The sequence below is a fragment of the Sorex araneus genome, chromosome 1 (assembly GCF_027595985.1).
Source record: "Sorex araneus isolate mSorAra2 chromosome 1, mSorAra2.pri, whole genome shotgun sequence".
Taxonomy (NCBI): Eukaryota; Metazoa; Chordata; class Mammalia; order Eulipotyphla; family Soricidae; genus Sorex; species Sorex araneus.
This window is the reverse complement of record NC_073302.1, coordinates 349,501,485-349,518,962: the sequence shown is the minus strand read 5'-3', so window position 1 is coordinate 349,518,962 and position 17,478 is coordinate 349,501,485. Positions and strand designations below refer to the sequence as shown.

General features: G+C 40.1%; 1 non-coding gene across 1 annotated transcript; it reads right to left on the bottom strand.

Annotated features, from left to right (window-relative positions):
* Nucleotides 1-14,986: 14,986 nt before the first annotated feature.
* Nucleotides 14,987-15,059, bottom strand: TRNAI-UAU (transfer RNA isoleucine (anticodon UAU)). The gene has a single exon. It is a non-coding gene; the product is annotated as a tRNA-Ile (tRNA).
* Between the last annotated feature and the right edge of the window lie 2,419 nt (nucleotides 15,060-17,478).

Genomic DNA, 17,478 nt, shown 5'->3' with positions numbered 1-17,478 from the left:
TCAGGAAGAACCAAACTTTAAGTTTGATATATCTCTTGCTGTGCTCATACAGAATGACACTGCTAGAAATATTAGAAGTAGATTTACTACAACTATTTAAGTGGATTACTAGCTGAGGAAAAAAGAATGTGACACACCCTGGATGGGATCCCACCCTTAAATTGATCTCCTAGTAATCTGGAGTAATCTCCTTAGATGAGATTTTGTTAATCTCCTGGAGGTGTTTTACTCCTCTTTGTTGATTTGATAATGTTCAACCCACTTTTGTGTCACCACCCCATGTGATTGGTATATGAACTAAGACTGTAGGAGAAGTGGGGGAGAAGACACAAAAGCAGAGCACAAAGTGAAAAAGAATCAGGGAGTCATCGGAGTCAGAAGCAGGGGAAAGAAAGAGCACAAAGTGAGTCAGAAGTAAGAGTCAGAGTCAGAAGTGAGAGCGGGTCAGAGTCACAAGTAAGAGCGAGTGCGGCTCCAGAGAGAGAAGCAGAAGGGCTCCAGAGACTGAAGCAGAAGGCTCCGGAGGGAGAGAACTGGAGAGAGAAATTAGTAGAGTGAAAGGACAAGACCAGAGGAGAGATGACAGAGACAGAGCCAGAGATAGAGAGACAGACAGAAGAGAGCACAGTGGCACACACAGAAGCAGAGCACAAAAGAGGAGCCATCCCAATCCGGTCCTTACACAGCAGCTCGAGAGCACCAAATGCAAGCAGTGAGGGAGTGTGTGTGTGTGTGTGAGAGAGAGAGAGAGAAAGAGAGAGAGAGAGAGAGAGAGAGAGAGAGAGAGAGAGAGAGAGAGAAAGAGCACCACTACGAGAGCCCGAGAACAACACACACACATCACCCCCTTCCACGGCACATGTTTGTATTTTTACAATGGTGCCAGTACGTTCATCCATGCCCTCATACTATACAGTGCTAATTAACCAAAGCAAACACTTATTACAGTGGGAATGTGAGATCTCACCTATAAGAGTGCTCACTCAGCTCTCACAGTTCCCAAACAACTCCTAGAGCTTCTGTGCTGATGTGAAGATGTAACCTCAGAGTTTCTGAGCTCAGCCTTGGAACATAAAGACCACTAAGACCTGGAAAATGGCCACCATTAGGAGAAAGGGAAATTGGGGAACCCCCTTCATTTTAGAGAAGTTAGCCTGTTTCTTTCCCTTGCTCAGAAGTTAGCCTGTTTCTTTCCCTTGCTCCTCCCTTGTTCCAACACTATTGAGACACTTGATCTTGGTCATCTTCAGGATTGCATCAGGGCTGGTGGATTCAGTCATGGACATTCCTGAGTGCTGAGGGTATGCCAAGCATTGCTGTCTGCCCGGACCCTTTGCTGACATTGACTGCGCTTTAGCCATGGAGACTGCACACAGCACTTCTCTCAGGGGCTATGGTTCACATGATACTGCTTGGAAAGCAGGCTGAGTCCCACTGCTCCAGGATGAGCTGTCCCCTGGCCCCCTTGCAATTCAGAGCTGGGTCAGGAAAGTCACACCCTGCTCATGCTTTTCATACCTCTGCCTCTGAATGCCCTTCGCTGCACTGCTGCTTTCACTGACCCAGTCATCAAGAAAAAAGTCAGGAGTTGCCAGGGATTTTCAGGTGCCCACATGCAGCAGCAGTGATGGGCATGGAAGAAAAGAAATATTCAGGGACTATGAAGGCCAAATACACACTGTTGCAAGTGTTATTCAACTGTCAAAAGCCCCCAAGCACAAACTTCCTGGAGTTTCATTTCACTCCCCAGAGGAGAGCAGGAGAACTGTGATCTCCCGGGATGCTGGGGAAGCTCCTCTTATTCACCAGCTCAGGCCCCACCTGGGCTATGTTGCCCAATCACCACTGCACCTTGCTCACTGTGTGGGAAACGTGGACAATGCCACCACCTGCTGCCTCTAGTCCTTGTTTAGATTCTAGGGCTGGAACATGGGGGGTGAGGGGGGAGTCCACATTGGGTACTGTGTCTCAGTATCTTCCATGTTCTTGGCTAACTTGCAGCTGCCTTGAGTGAGCAAACATTTTTCAGTATTTTCTGAAAGATGCAGACAGTGCTGCCAGCTTTAGAGATATAGTTATTTGGCATCTGCCCTTTACCAAGAACTGACTGAAGGATGTGTTTTCTTTCGACATGAACGTGCTCGAATGTTCTTGGTGTGAAAAGACAGCAGATGTCGATGTTATTGCTGAGTGTGTTAGCATGTCTGCAAAATCTGGAAGTGTTTGCTGGAATGAGGCAAATGTGTGAGTGGTTCATTGTGCACACACGGTCTCTCTTTCTCTCCTTCTCATTCTCTGCATTTGTCTCTGCCCCATCTCTGCCTCTGTCTCTCTGTTTCTCTCTCCTTCATGCACTCTCTCTCTCTCCCTCTCTCATACACACATGCACACACACACAGATGTAGCTATGCTGGATTAGTAAAGATCTGTGAACATTATAAAATTTTGCTCAAATATTTTAAAGCCTGTTTTTCTGACTTTCCTTTCTGTAAAACTGTACTTTTCTGAACTATTTTCTCTTTGTTTTATGTTATTGACTTTATAAAGAAAGCAGCTCCCTCCAAAGATGATCTGTTGCACTGTTATTGATTATACCATATGTTTAATTTTGTTCTTAGCAAACTGTTTACCCATTGCCAGTCTCAACCTCAGAACTCGGCCATAGTAGGTATTTAAAACCATAATTTGCTTAGCTCTTGTAGACAGCTAGTATTACTTCTTTTCTTTTCCTTTTCCTTTTCTCTTTTCTTTTTCCTTCCTTTATTCTTTTCCCCTTTTTGTTTTGTTTTGTTCTTGGGTCACATTCTGTACTGTTCAAGGCTTATTCCTGCATCTGTGCTCAAATTATTCCCACAGTGCCTGGAGAATCATATGGGGTGTTGGGAATTGAACCCAGGTTAGCTGCATGCAAGGCAAGAACTCAACCCACTGTACTATCTCTCTAACTCCAGTTTAGTATTACTTCTTATTCATGCTTCCTGTGGGCTGGTCTTGTCTGTATGTTTGACACCCCTCACCATGATATTGAAGTTATTTTTCCTCAGGTGAGTGAAGCATCTTACCATCTGCCCTGGTCAGTTAATTGGGAGTAGAGTTGGGATTCAAATATTTATCTCCTTCACTCCAGAAGCAATGTTGTACCAGTGTCCTTCAGGAACAGAATTGAGTAATTCATTAACTTGAGAGATAGAGGTTCCCTAGAGGACATCTTAGATATTTAGAACAATCTTGTAGATATTTAGCTGAGGAAACTGAGAGCTAAAACCCTGAAGTGCTCTGTTCCATGAGAGTATGCAAAGCATTATGGACAAGTCTGGGTCCCACTCCAGTGCCCATCATACATAGTATGGATCCTGTGCAGAGGGCAAAGACTTCTGCCAAATGCCTGGCATACCAGTATACTGAATGCAGTCACTGCCCTGGGCAGCAGAACCTACCAAAAATGAAGACCAGCAATAGGATACTGTTTCCACTCGGAAGATTCAGGAACAGGAAGAAGGAAGAGACTTTATGGAAAACTTTTTTTTTCAGATATGCACTTCCAGCTAAGACTTATAAGCAGATAAGAGTGAATCACTGAGGACTTTGATTCCTGAATTACCAACATGACTTAGAAATCATAACTTCTTCCTGTTAGCCCATCAGTTCTCTTGGCCTGTTCTTTATCACTGTCACTGTCAGAAAAGCACATAGTCCTTGGATTATGGTAGGATAAGATATTCCTACAGAGGGCCTCAAAGCTGGTGAAATACAACTCCATCCTTTGATGACAAGAGTCAGCGGTGGGGAAGACAGCATGCTAGGCTGATGCTTTGAAGTTCTCCCTTGAAAGAAGATAAATTTGTTTCATCTACTCATTTCTGCATTAGCTCAAGGAAGAGGATTACACTAAAGAAGTTTTACTCTGGATTAAATGGAATTACTCCCAAAGGCAAGCTATCTGTAATCTTGGTTCAAACTACAAATTAATTTCTGGCAAATGCATTTCCTGATTGTCCATCTGATGACATAATTTTATGTGCTGCCCTTTTTTGTGGATTACCAACATGCTTGAAACTTCAGCCTGGAAAGTCAAGCACAAAATGGTTTCACTCTGATGTAGAATGTAAATAAACAAAGTCATTGAGTTGTCTAGAAACAACAAAACTAAATCTTGGATTCAGTGAAAACTGTGATGTCTATAAGTGAAAAGAGAGGGGAAAGAGGAATGGGAGAGAGTTTTGGTACTTGGTCCAGTAAATCCTGGTTACATATAGAAGTATTAAAAAAGAACCTCAAAATTCTGTAAGGCAAACTGTAAATGAATCAAAGGGAGAAAAAGCCCATGGGCATACGGATAATTCCCCCCACTTCCCAGTTCCCTCGTGTCATCTTTACTCTTCTATATTGACAGGGCTCCACTTAGACCTGTCCCTTTATCCATCCTGGCACTTGTCCCAGATGCTATGCTTGTGGTTACAGCTGCTGTACAGACTCACCAAGAGCCCTTCTGTCTCCCCACTGGCCCAGCCCCCAGCAAGCACACAGCCTCGCAATTCAGCGTTCAACAGAGCTGAGAGAAGAGCGCCCCGCTGATCATCAGGTTGGAAGGCTTTGGGGAAGCTCATCACGGTGGGTAGCATTTGCAGATACCAATTTGGATTTGCAATTTCTATGTTGAAATGTTTGGGAAGGATGAGTGGTACTCTACCTTGTTTTCTAATCTATTTCCACCAGTTTCTTGGCCCATTTATCAGGACTCTGTTTCTGAAGTATAGACTGTCTTCCTAAAGTATTAAAAATCAAAAATTTCTCTCTGCTACTATTCTGTGCTATGAAGAAGGGAGGGGGGAGAGAGAGTCAGACGAGACATTGCCAGAACACAGATGATAATGGAAACAGTGATTTCCTTAAAAACTGGAGTAGTAGCTTGTCCCCTGGAAGCCAGACAGGTGATCCTTGAGAGGGCCAGAGTGCCAGGAGAATGCACAGCAATTAGAGCTGACATTTTACATCTTTGAAACATAGCATGATCAAATTTCAAAGTCAGATTTTATTATTTATTTTTAAGACAATAGTGTGACATTTCTCATATGAGAGTGCATGTGGTAGAGAATTCACCCTTAATACACTAACGTTCAAACCAATTGTAAGTGAAATGCCTGAGGGTAAGGTTTTTTTTTTTTAGCTGCCTCATTCTTCTTCTTCACCTCCAAGTCAGAGGCCTTTGACATGGGTGACACTCCTCCAAAAGCTTGACAATCCTCCTCCACTCCTTTGCTCTGTTAGCACAACATTTCTATAAAACTCCCTTTCCTAGTACCAGCACATCATGCTGAATCTGGGAGCATGTATTCAAATGTATTATTTGCAGGTTTCTTCACAGCCTCCCTTGTGACTAAAGTTAACTCTATCTTGGCAAGGCTCGACAAAACGTACATATGGGATTTGGGGAGCTTTGATAGGTGAATGTTGATTTAGGAAGAAGGAGACAATGAAGCTTTGTCTCATCTTTTTATGTATCTAGCTATTTATTTATTGCTTTGGATCATACCTGGCAGTGTTCACTCCTGCTCTGCACTCAGGGGCCCCTCCTGGTTGTTCTCAGGGAAACATATGGGATACTGGGGATCGAACCTGGGTCAAGGTAAGAGCCTTGCCTGCTGTCACAAAAAAAAAAAAAATCCTTATTCTGAGTAATTTCACTTACAATTGGTTTGAATGTTAATGTATTAAGGGTGAATTCTCTAACACATGCACTCTCATATGAGAAATGTCGCACTGTTGTGTGATGTCACTGTCACTCTAGCCTTGAATTTGTCTCATATTAATGAGAACAGCCTTTTTGGGAAGCTCCACCACTGTGTGAGAATAGTTCCCGACTTTTTCAACACTGGAGAATGCAATGACAGCCCCAACTGCATAAGGTTTACTAGAAGGAAGAGTGAGTTTGTGGGATTGCTCACCGATCATGTGATAGAATCCCAAGACTAGTGAAATGGGGAAAAACTTTCCTGCCCTTGTATCTTTCCTTGCTGGAGCCACACCTGGGCAAGTGGTGTCAGGAATTTCCACAAGCAAAGCACATGCCCTGTCACTTGAATTGCATCCACACCTGAGTCTGACCCCTGTTTCTGATAGCAACCACTCCCTGTGATTTTTCTGGCACTACCTGCTCTGAGCCTCTGAGCTGCTCCATCCCATAGAGCCACACCCTGGAGTGCTGGGATAGGAATGTTGGGTGGGTGGGAGCCTCCCTGGGCAGGGAACTCAGGACCTCAAACAAGCCAAGTATATTCTGTGACTTGAGACATCTCCAGGGCCACACTTACACTTCTAAACTTTACAAAGCTAAATCCGTAATTCCCTGATAATCCAAGGTGTTGAGAAGTGAAGGGAACGGGACGGTAACTGTCACAGTGTATTCCCTTTTTCCTGGCTCTCCTCTCTCCATGTCCTCAGCACCTCTGGCCTCCCGCCCACTCTTGGTTTCCAGTGAGGAGGAGACAGTCCCAAGGAAGGAGCCAGCACCAGGGATTGGCTGCACATAAGGACTGAGAGTTATTTCCTCAGCTCTTCCCTGCATCCTGGGTGGGTGGAGGCTGTTCTTTCACAGAGGCCACAGCCCTGCTTGGTGACTTTTTCCTTCCTCCACTAGAGCCACCACTTGTTCTAGGTTTCCTCTTGCCCCAATGACTCTCTGAGTAGTAACGGCTTCTAAAGATTAACCGGCACAGGGGTCTCTCCATCCCCTATTGTTCTCCCCTCATGCTTGCTCTCACCCTACTTCTAGTTGTAGTCTCTTTTTTAAACTCTCCTCACTAACCTGATTTTAGTGTGTCAACACCCTGATGATATAATACATTATCCACTAATCACTGCAAGTGTGAAAGGTCAGTGAAAAAGCAAAGGTGTGTGACAGTGCAAAGGTAGGTGAGAGCAAAAAGACAACCCTGAGTCTGGCTGGGCCAAAAATTAGTACAGTGTGTAGGGCCTTTACTCTGCACATGGCCAGCCAGGGTTTGATCCCCAGCACTCCATTTGGCTCTCCAACTGCTGCCAGGAATGATCCCTGAGCACAGAGCCAGGAATAAGCCCTAAGAACTACTGGATATTATCCAAAAAACAACAACAAGAAAAATGGAAAAAGAAAAGCCTGACTTTAGGGCATCTCTCATGATCTCATCATATCCTATCTAATTACAGTGCTAAATTTCTTTTACTAATATTAACCTACTTTCATATCATAATGTTTTTTTTCTCCAGGTGGATATGAACTTCAAATTCATTTTTCAGTCTATTGAAACATAGATAAGTACATATTTAAAAATTCACAACTTCTTCTGGGTTTTAACAATGTTCTGAGATGTGATTCTTTATTCCTCATCATAATTTTTCATGCTTGCAGCTAGTTTCTGCCCATGGGGTATCTCTCCTATCTCTCTCTGACCTACTCTTTGTTGACGCATAGTTGACACATGTTCTCCAATTGATCAAGCTAGCAAATTGTGATGCCTGTAATTTTGGAAAGTCTATTAAATTCTAATTCCTTAATAAAAAATATAAATATTTTCTAAAAACCTCCTTTCCTCCCCTCCCTTCCTTCCCCTCTCCCCTCCTCACCTCCCTGCCTCCTCTCCTCTATTTCTTTACTCCTCAACTGGCCTCACCTCACCTCGCCTCTCTTCTCCTTGACACTCCTCTTCTCTCTTGCACTAATGAATTCCTGTAGCTGTTCTGCTGTTTTCTACCTTCTACTTTGGACTCCTGCCCTCATGCCTACCTTTACCACTAGACTGTGAAATTCCTGAAGACATAAAATACAATTCAGTCTTGGCCATCACCTCATTAAGGACCACATACAGGGCCATAGAGGTAGCAGAGGGATTTAGGCACTTGACTTGTATGCTGCTGACTTTGTTTCAATCCCCAGTATCACAAATTGTCCCCGAATTATGACCAGGCTATGTAATCCCTAAGTACATAGCCAGGAATAAGCCTTGAGAACACAGGGTGAGCTCCCAAAACAACTACCAACACAAAAACAACAAAAACATCTACCAACACAACAACAAAAACAAAATAATATAATCAGAAACTGGGAGACAGTGTTAGCATACACCTCGCCAGGGTCAATTCCTGGCAACACTTAGTTCCTGGAGCACTATTGTGTTCATCCCTTGATGCCTTCGGTACAGTCAGGGTGATCTGAGTATCTTGAGTACAGCAAGGCCCCAGCAGAGTTGCACCCTTGGGTACATGAGTTGAAAAGACAATCCAGTTGGCTGAGAATCATTGGTCTGGCCTCCAGACTGTCTGTATCCTTAGGAGTTCCCCACCCAGCTCCCAGAAAAGAGCCACATCAAATACACAGGATATGCATATTACACGCCTAAGTGATTAAAATGAATTGCCAACAGTCAACTCCTGTCCAACAAATGTCTGAGACAACTGATCCTATCCTAGCTTATCTGGAGTCAAACTAGTATATTTATCATCTGTTATGGATCTGAGAACTGATTGATAGACTATGATAGATCTGAGAAGTTAGTATTTAAGAGAATGTTATTGTCTCTTGCCCTGGGAAGGCAGTTTTGAACATCAGAACCAAAAGTTGCCCATTTAGGGTCCTCCATTCATACAGGAAGTTCAGTTCCCCAACCTCTCAGTCCTGCTCCAGCCCAGAGTTTTAAATGACTAACCAGAACATTATCAGGTATTCTGAAAAGGTATCTGGGTTATGATCAAGTTTAGCCCAGGTGTCTCTCTCACACAATGCTGAGTCACTTACCCAAAATATGCCTGACTGGTGGGCAGAAAGAATGATTGCTACCGACTCTTAACTCTCAGTCTGCTCTGCTGTTTCCCTTAGTCCTAGGGGCAGAGCCTAATTTGGTACAGAAGAGAATAATAAGCTATGACTGACAATTCCCATCCTAGAATAACTAAAAAAGGCAAATATATGTGATTATTTTAAAGGTTCATGTATTTATATGAAAGTGTCATTCACAACCCATCCCTACTTCACACCTCTGTGCCGCCTCCATTGTCATAGAAATATTATAACCTAATTGCATTCTGCCCTATATTTTTTTAAATGAGATTTAAAAAGCCATTGCAAAAAAGGGAGGTTAATAATAACATCTTCCTTATAGAAGTCTTCAGAATTTCTTTCTTGCTTTGCCACGGGGACTAGCTGTGAATTGCCAAAGCAATGAATGTGATTTAACTTATGTTAGAATACTGCCAAAGGTGTCATTGATCAAGTTACCCTTTCTATACTCGATTTCTGAGAGATTACAGCCAATATTTGCACCCTATTTGCAAGAACATAGGCCTCTGGGAGACAGTTTTATTTAAGCCTCACTATGAAAGTTCCATTTTATATTCATCTAAGTTTCATTTCATAGTCATTTCCCTGTGGTCCTTTCTCCATCTTCTCTTTTTATCTCAACTTGGTGTATTTTCTATTATCCTTCAAAGTTTAGATACCATGAGTTATATAAATACCTTATGGAAACAGGAAAAGCATGGTGAAAATTGAATAATCACTCTGTTTGAACTCATTTACTCACCTTAAGGCAGGTAAGTCAAATTCAGAATTAACATCAGTAACTTTATAGGCCACATGTTTGGGATCCACATAAGCAGAGACCAGGTGGGAAGCAGGCTGCAAACACATGCCCTTAACACCCACTCTTACCCTACAAAATAATATTGTTTCTGTTTTCCCCCAAATTGGAGTGATATCCAGAAGGAAGTGGTAGTTCATCCAGTGTTTTTTTTAATCAATTCTGGGGTGCCCAGGGGATACTTCCCAATAGTATTTAGGACCACGTGGTGCTAAGTCATAGCCATGCTTCCTGCGTGTAAAACTTGCAAAACATGAAGTCTAGCCTGTGAATCTTTTCAGCCCATTTTTAGAATTTTTAACCTACTTTGTAGGAATTAAAAATGGTAATACAGATGCACATATCAGCCTGTGTCTTAAGGAATACTTCTGTAGGTCCTTAGATTGACATTAATTCATGCCAATTAATTCATTGTTAAAAAAAATGGTCCCCACTGATCCCTCTTGATCCCTTACCATTTAGAATCAAACTATTTATGTTTAGCTCTAAGTGCATCTTTCCTTACATCTTAAAGAATAATTTGGAAAATCTAAGATGCTGAAACTAAAAGAAGACCTTTGCCTTCATCAGTTTCAAGTATTAAAATGAATATATAGGTATATCTTTGTTTGGTTTAACTTAGTTGCAAATTTTCTATTCATACTCCCCATAATGAGGACCACTATTGGAAGTGTGCACATACTCATTCAAAAGTGTTTATTGAAGGGGTTATGGTTATGCCAGCAAGTCAACCTGTACCTGTGGGGTGAGTGCATCAGCAGCCTGATGGTGCCTTCAGACTTCCAAGTACCTCAAAATTGCTGCTGTGTCTTTGGCCAGACCCCAACAAATTGGGACCAAGTTTAGCAAGAAATTAAATGGCCAAAAGTTAGGTATGTGGAAGACATACCCACAAACCACCTCCTGCTCAGCTACATAAGCTCTTATTGGCCTTATTTCAGCTACCCATAAATCTCAAAAGAGATCAAAAGACACAGTTAGGGCCTATAGAGTGGAGGTAGGTGGGAAGCTGTGACTGAGATCTCCAGGCCCGCTTTGATCAGGACTGGGCCTCCTCCCTGCAAGTCCCCAGTTTTCCAATAACTTGGCAGTCATACCCACAAACTGCCCCTGGCGTCATGCAATCTCATCAATGGCCAAGACTCAGAGACAATAAACTAAAGCTCCTGGAAGGGAATGATACAGAATTTCCTGGACATTATATTCTATCCATAACAAACAATACAAAGCAAATAGTCTAGCATTGCCTTTTTTTTGGCAAGCTTGAGTGATGGTGAGATTGGTGTCAAAATATCGAATGTAACCAAAGTAGAGAGAGAGTATGGGGGAAATTTTCTGCCACACAGGCAGGGGAAGGGTTTGGATGGGGGTGGAAGGAATACTGGAGATTTTGGTGGTGGAAATTGTGCACTAGTGAAGTGATGGGTGTTTAATGATTGTATGACCAAATCTCAAATATGGAAGCTTTGTAACTTTATCTCACGGTGAATCCAAAAAAAGTGGTGGGGGGAAATAATAAAATAATAAAATAAAATTAACATTCTGAATAGAAAAAGAAAAAAGTAATGTGGAGTTCATACCCACTTCAATCAACTTAATCTTTGGCTGAATATTTAGCAGTACTCCTGAATTATAAAATTTTAAAAAATGTTTATTGATTTTTCAAGTATATGATAGGCTTTCTGGATTGAAGAAAACTTAAAGAGCTATGAGATAGTACAGGAGTTGAAGTGTATGCTTTGCATGCAGCTGTCCTTGAACCAGTTTTGGGCACTACATGGTTCCTAGAGAATCATCAGATGCAGCTATGAAGGCCCCAGAATATCGCTTGGGTGGTCTAGGTAAGCCCTGGTACCTCAAAACCCAAGTAGCACTGGATCCTTGAATCCTTACATTGGTCTTCAATTCCAGTTGATTAAGAATCTCTGAAGGACCTTTGAGTCTTCTGAGCTCTGCTTCGGAGATGCACCCATTATTCATCAGTAAATGAATGGATAAACAAGCTGTAGTATAGATACACTGTGAATACTATGCATCCAGAAGGAAAAATAGAAGCATGCAGTTTGATGCAACTTGGTTGGGACTGGAGCATTTAATGTTAAGTGATTCAAGTCAGAGTAACAAGGACAAATACTAAATGATCCTATCCATTTGTGGTATATACAGTAGTTAAACAAGGGAATAGATACTATCCCTTGATAGAAATTTTGGCTATGTCTTACAGAACTGAAAAGAACAATTAAGGAGGGTGGGAAATAAATGAATTGGAAAGGGGAGGGTTTGAAGAAGGGAAGCTAACATTAGGACATTGGTAGGAGGCATTTGGTGGTGATGAGATGTAATAATTGTCAATATCAAAATCATAAAGCTCAACACTATCATAAACATGTGGTCTAAACTACAAAAAATACTAAAATTAAAAATGAATAAATGAGAGGAAGGATGATTCCATTCATAAACACTGCGAACAAAACCAAACACGGTGATGAGATGAAGAGTGATCAGTGTGCTCTTTTAAAGACAAAGGAGCTGAGAAGGCAACTATCAGCTATAGAATGCTGAATGTGCTCTAGAAAGGATCAATGTGGGTGTAGCCAAGAGGCTACAAGAAGAGGGTGAATGAGTGAGATGAGATGGGTTATGTCAATAGTCGACAGTGTTTGTGGGTCATTGAGGCATTGTAAGTGATTTGCCTCTTTTCCCAGTTGTAAGAGAAGAAATCGGATGGTTTTAAGCAGGAGAACGGCATCTTTAATAGTCAAAATGCTTTTGTCTATGATGAAAGGACCTAAGATGATGGTGAAGGTTCATTTTCAAGAGGGCATTGCTTTAAAAATTACTATATGTGATGGTTTTTGTAGTGCTGATAGTTTCAAGTGTTTCCTGTTGCATTGACTATCATATGGATATTAATAACAAGAAAAAATTCAAACTGACTTGACCATCTCAGCAATGTCTACCTTATGTATTATCTAGTATCTGCATTCACAAGCAGCATATCCAAAGGAAAAAAAGGTGCAAAGAAGCAGAAAGATTCAGCACACTTGTCTATGTACATTTGCCCATGCCTGTTCTTTGTATAGTAATATCCTTTCCAAAACAAGTCAGTGGGGCCGAAGTGATAGCGCAGCGTTTGCCTTGCATGCGGCCTTTCATGCGGTTGACCCGGGTTCGATCCCCCGCATCCCATATGGTCCCCCAAGCACCGCCAGGAGTAATTCCTGAGTACAAAGCTAGGAGTAGTAACCCCTGAACATCGCTGGGTGTGACCCCAAAAAAAAAGCAAATAAAATAAAATAAGTAAAAAAAAATTATAATGTTTTACTTGGAAATAAGTTTAGAATCAAAATAACTTTAAAAATACATAGAATTCCTATGGACTTTATCCAGCATCCCTGAAAATATTCTTACATAACTGTAATACCAGGAAATTGACATTGCTATAAAACTACCATCTTGAGATAAATAATCCTTATTTAGATTCAGTCAGTTTTTACATGATATGTATTAAATTATTTTTGAAGATTTTATAGTTACTGTGAAAATTTATCTGAAGTGTAGGCCCAAATAACCTTCAACATAATCAGAATGAAGGATCCTTTTGCCATAAAGGGACTGCCTCCTCTTACCCCTTCATCTCTTATCAGATTGAAAGTCAACTTGTTTTATAAAAACATTAGGTGTAGGCATAAGGATATTTCTACCTGTGATTATCTATTTTAAAGAAACAAAATTGGACAGAAGGAAATTGGAAAAAATATTCCCTATAATGGACTGGAAAAATCTACATTCTCAAAATGCCCTTCCTTTGCAAAGCTTTATAAAGATTTAACACAATTTCCACTAAGATTTCAATGAAATTCTTCAAGGACTTGAAATGAACTTTGCTAAAATTTGCATAGAACCATAAAACTCCACTAAAAGTCAAAGAAACTCTGAAAAAGATGAAAACCTCTGTATACCTATGGCCAGAGTCCTCTGCCTCAGGAAATCCTAATCTGCCAAAAATTTAAGGTACATGGGGGTTTTTTAGCTGAAAATTTCAGGCTTTCTCAGAGTCTGGGTGGATGATGCCTCGCCATCTTCCTGTATTTCCTGAGGCTCATCTACCTGCCTGTCCCAGAGACTCATAACTAAACCTAGAAAGAAATCAATTAGCTGAAAAAATTCCTCAGATGAATACCTGTTCCTGGCTGAGACTCAGGAGTGATCTCAAGAGGGGGCAGGCCAGTCCTATTCTCCTAAAGCCACAGTCACACCCCAGAGCTGCCGCCATGCCACCAGCCAGACTGCTCTGTTAACTATTCTGCATTTCCTGGAGTGTACAGCCACATTAGCAGCCATGTGATATCTCTAAACTCTACAATATTGACATCCCAGTAGTAGCATACAAATTTGCTGGGAATGTAATGTAGAAGCCAACTAATCTTGACTTACAAAACCATTGACACAGAAAGCTTAACTTGCAACAAAGCTTGTTGTTGCAAACCCTCAGACAAGGTCTTAATGTCCACATGGTGAGATCCAACCAATTTCAAAAATTTTCTTCCATGGAAATATTTTTTGATCATTCCATTAGCCATTTAGTGGTAACAAGCAACATAAAATAAATTACTGTGGACCTGCTACAGGGCCAAGCTTAACAGGTGGTTGGTAAAATGGAGACAATGATAGAGGGAACCTGACAGTGGTGGTGGGATTCGAGTTAGAATATTCAATAACAAATCATCATGAGCAACTATGTAAACAACAATGTATAAATAAAATGGGGTATATTTTGGAAAAAGATGGTGGACAGTATGACATTTCCCAACTATGACTTGCACTACCAACTATAATAATCAAAAGTGTGTAGTACTGGAACAGAATTGAGATTCCTGAGATAAATCCTCAGATTTATGGGTAGTAATCTATGACAAAGGAGCCAAATGCATGAAGTGGAGTAAGAGAGGTATCTTCAACAAATGATAATGGTAAAACTGGATAGTCCCATGTTAACATAAGAAAGAAAGGGGAAAAAATGGAACCATATCTCACAGCATTGACAATAACCAATTCAGAGTAGGTTAAAGACCTTAAATCCATAAAGTGTGTTGAAGAAAACAATAAGCAGAACTCTCCAGGAAATGGACTTCAGTGGAATCTTCAATGATCAGACCACAGAGACAATAAAAACAAAGACAAATAAGTGGGATTGCATCAAATTAAAAAGGTTTTGAATGGCAAAAGGAATTCAAACTAAAATAAAAATACACCCTACCCAATGGGAGAAAATATTTGCAAACAGTACATCAGAAAAAATGGCATAGTGTTAATATGTTTGTGATATTTAAAATATTGTATTAATCATATTTATAAATTTTATTTCCACTGGGTGGTTCCACTGGGGCTTGAACCCAGGACCTTCTGTGTATAAAGCAGATGTGATAACCGTTACACTATGGAACCTCAATATTTCATTTGGTAGCCATATCACAGTGGGTAGGGCGTTTGCCTTACACATGGCCAACCCGGGTTCCATTCCCTGTCCCTCTTGGAGAGCCTGGCAAGCTACCAAGTGTATCCCACCCATTCAGCAGAGCCTGGCAAGCTACCCATGTATTTGATATGCCAAAACAGTAATAAGTATCACAATGGAGATGTTACTAGTGCCCACTTGAGCAAATCAATGAACAAAGGGAGGACAGAGCTACAGTGCTATAAATTTTATTTCATTTATTTTTCCATACATTTTTGAGGGGATGTGATATATAATAAGCTAATATTAGTTTCATTCCTACATTGTTCCAATATTAGACCAAAACCTGTGCCCTGTTCCTTTACCAATGTCCCACTATTCCATCATCTAGATGTGAATCCTGGAATTCTTTTCTCTCCTGAAAAAATAGTATGTGCTCACTTATTCCCTCACTTCCTCTTCTTAATAAAATGGTTTGTTTTTCCCAGAAAAGTTTTGTTTATTCACTTTTCCAAATATGTATCTGTTCCTGTCTGTAAGAAAAGTTCCAGACCTGCGTCATAAGATCAATACCAACTCATCTATATTAATGACCACATATGCATTACAGCTAACAAAAATAAACAAACACAATTTGCAATAATCATTCTAAATTTTACTGTCTTTTTAAGATATGTTTTGCTAAATACTTTGGGGATGTTTGAAGAAGTAGAGTTGCCAGAACTTGGCAAGTGCATACCCACTCAAGGCTTTTTGGATAGCATCTTTGTGTTCTGTAAAATGAAGATGTCTTACTCCCCAGCTGATTTTTTTTCAAGCCCCAAGAGATGGAGTTAGTCACTCTCCAAGGATTCCTATTTCCCTTTAATGGCAAATAACATTAAAGATCAAATTTGGTTCCAGACTGTTCTACGTGAATATTGGGAACTGGTAGTTGCCTTTAAGCTATGTTTACAGCTAAAATAGAAAAGACATGTCTTTATAGGCATATTATTTTTCACAAACAGGGTTCACAGTCCTCTTTTCATTACATATTTTCTATGAGAAAGATACTCTTAGATATGGGCCATATATAGTAGGGTAAATGTGTGCGCAATCACCTTGATAAACTTTCTTACCAATTAAATTATATAAATCACTAAATTTTGCATGTTTTCTGCCAAAACATGTCTAATTTATTTCACAGGTATTAATATGGTGATTTTCTACCCTCACAAGGAATGATTGTGTACAAACTTGTTTTATTATTTGCTGTTTTTATTTACTTAGGCCTTTCAATTTATTGTCAGTATTTGATGCACTTATTTCCAGTACTATGCTATACATAAGTATTTTACATACATAGATAGTGTGGTTTTTATATATTAGTATACATCCATATTTTACTTAACAACATGCTCTGGGTTTTTTCCAAATAAGAACAATTGGGTAAATTTCTTCTTAGTTTTTAAGTAATGTTTACTGTTAATAATATATTATCATCATAATGAAGTTTAAAATGTAGAACAGTACCAATTATTACCAACATATAACTGCTTAGGAAAAAATTGTCAGTAACTGTCTCTTCTATTTCTGCATATATGCAAATTTAGGCATAAATTATTTTAATGGAATGTCATAGGGAAAATAGTCTAAGTGATTTAAATAAAGGGCAATGTTTCTATTCATTGATGCATGTCAGAGTGAACCTGAAAACATGGTAATTACCCAGAACAGAAGCAAGATTTGAGTTTTACAGAAGAAAATAAGGTGGCATGATGTAGAATGATTTATTTTAAAATCTCTAATTGCTAAACCTGTGATTGCAAGAGGTTGGAACTGTTCTGGTCTCTTGCTCAGAGTTACTGGTACAGTCCCACTTGAACAACTGTCAAACAATTCTTTCGAGAGCTATTTTTGCAAGATTTGTGGCTTGTCAAGGTTCAGGAGAAGGAGAGAAAAAGAGGAAAATAGCAGAAGAAAAGAAATACAAAGAGGCATGAACCAAACAAGCAGGACATATACTTAAAGAGGTAATCCAAGCAACACAATTATTAATTTAATTATAGAATTAAATTTTATTACCTGAAACTTATAGAATTTAAAATATGAGTAGACCAAACAATAATAAAGTTTTAATCACTTGTACTCATGACAGAAATATTTCCTAAAAGAGACATTCTAGGGCTAAGGGATCTATAATAAAAGAAAGATAAAAAGTAATAAAACCAATGTTTTCTAATTGGATTCATTAATTTCTTTATTTCTTTATTTGTTTCAGGTTTCTTCACTCACTGACTTGCTCAGGAGTCACTCCTAGCTCCATACGGATTATATGCCATCCCAGAGGTTCAAGCAGCGTCACCCACATGTAAGGCTCTATCTTAACCTTTGGACACTATCTCTGGCCCATCTTGTATTCATTTGTAG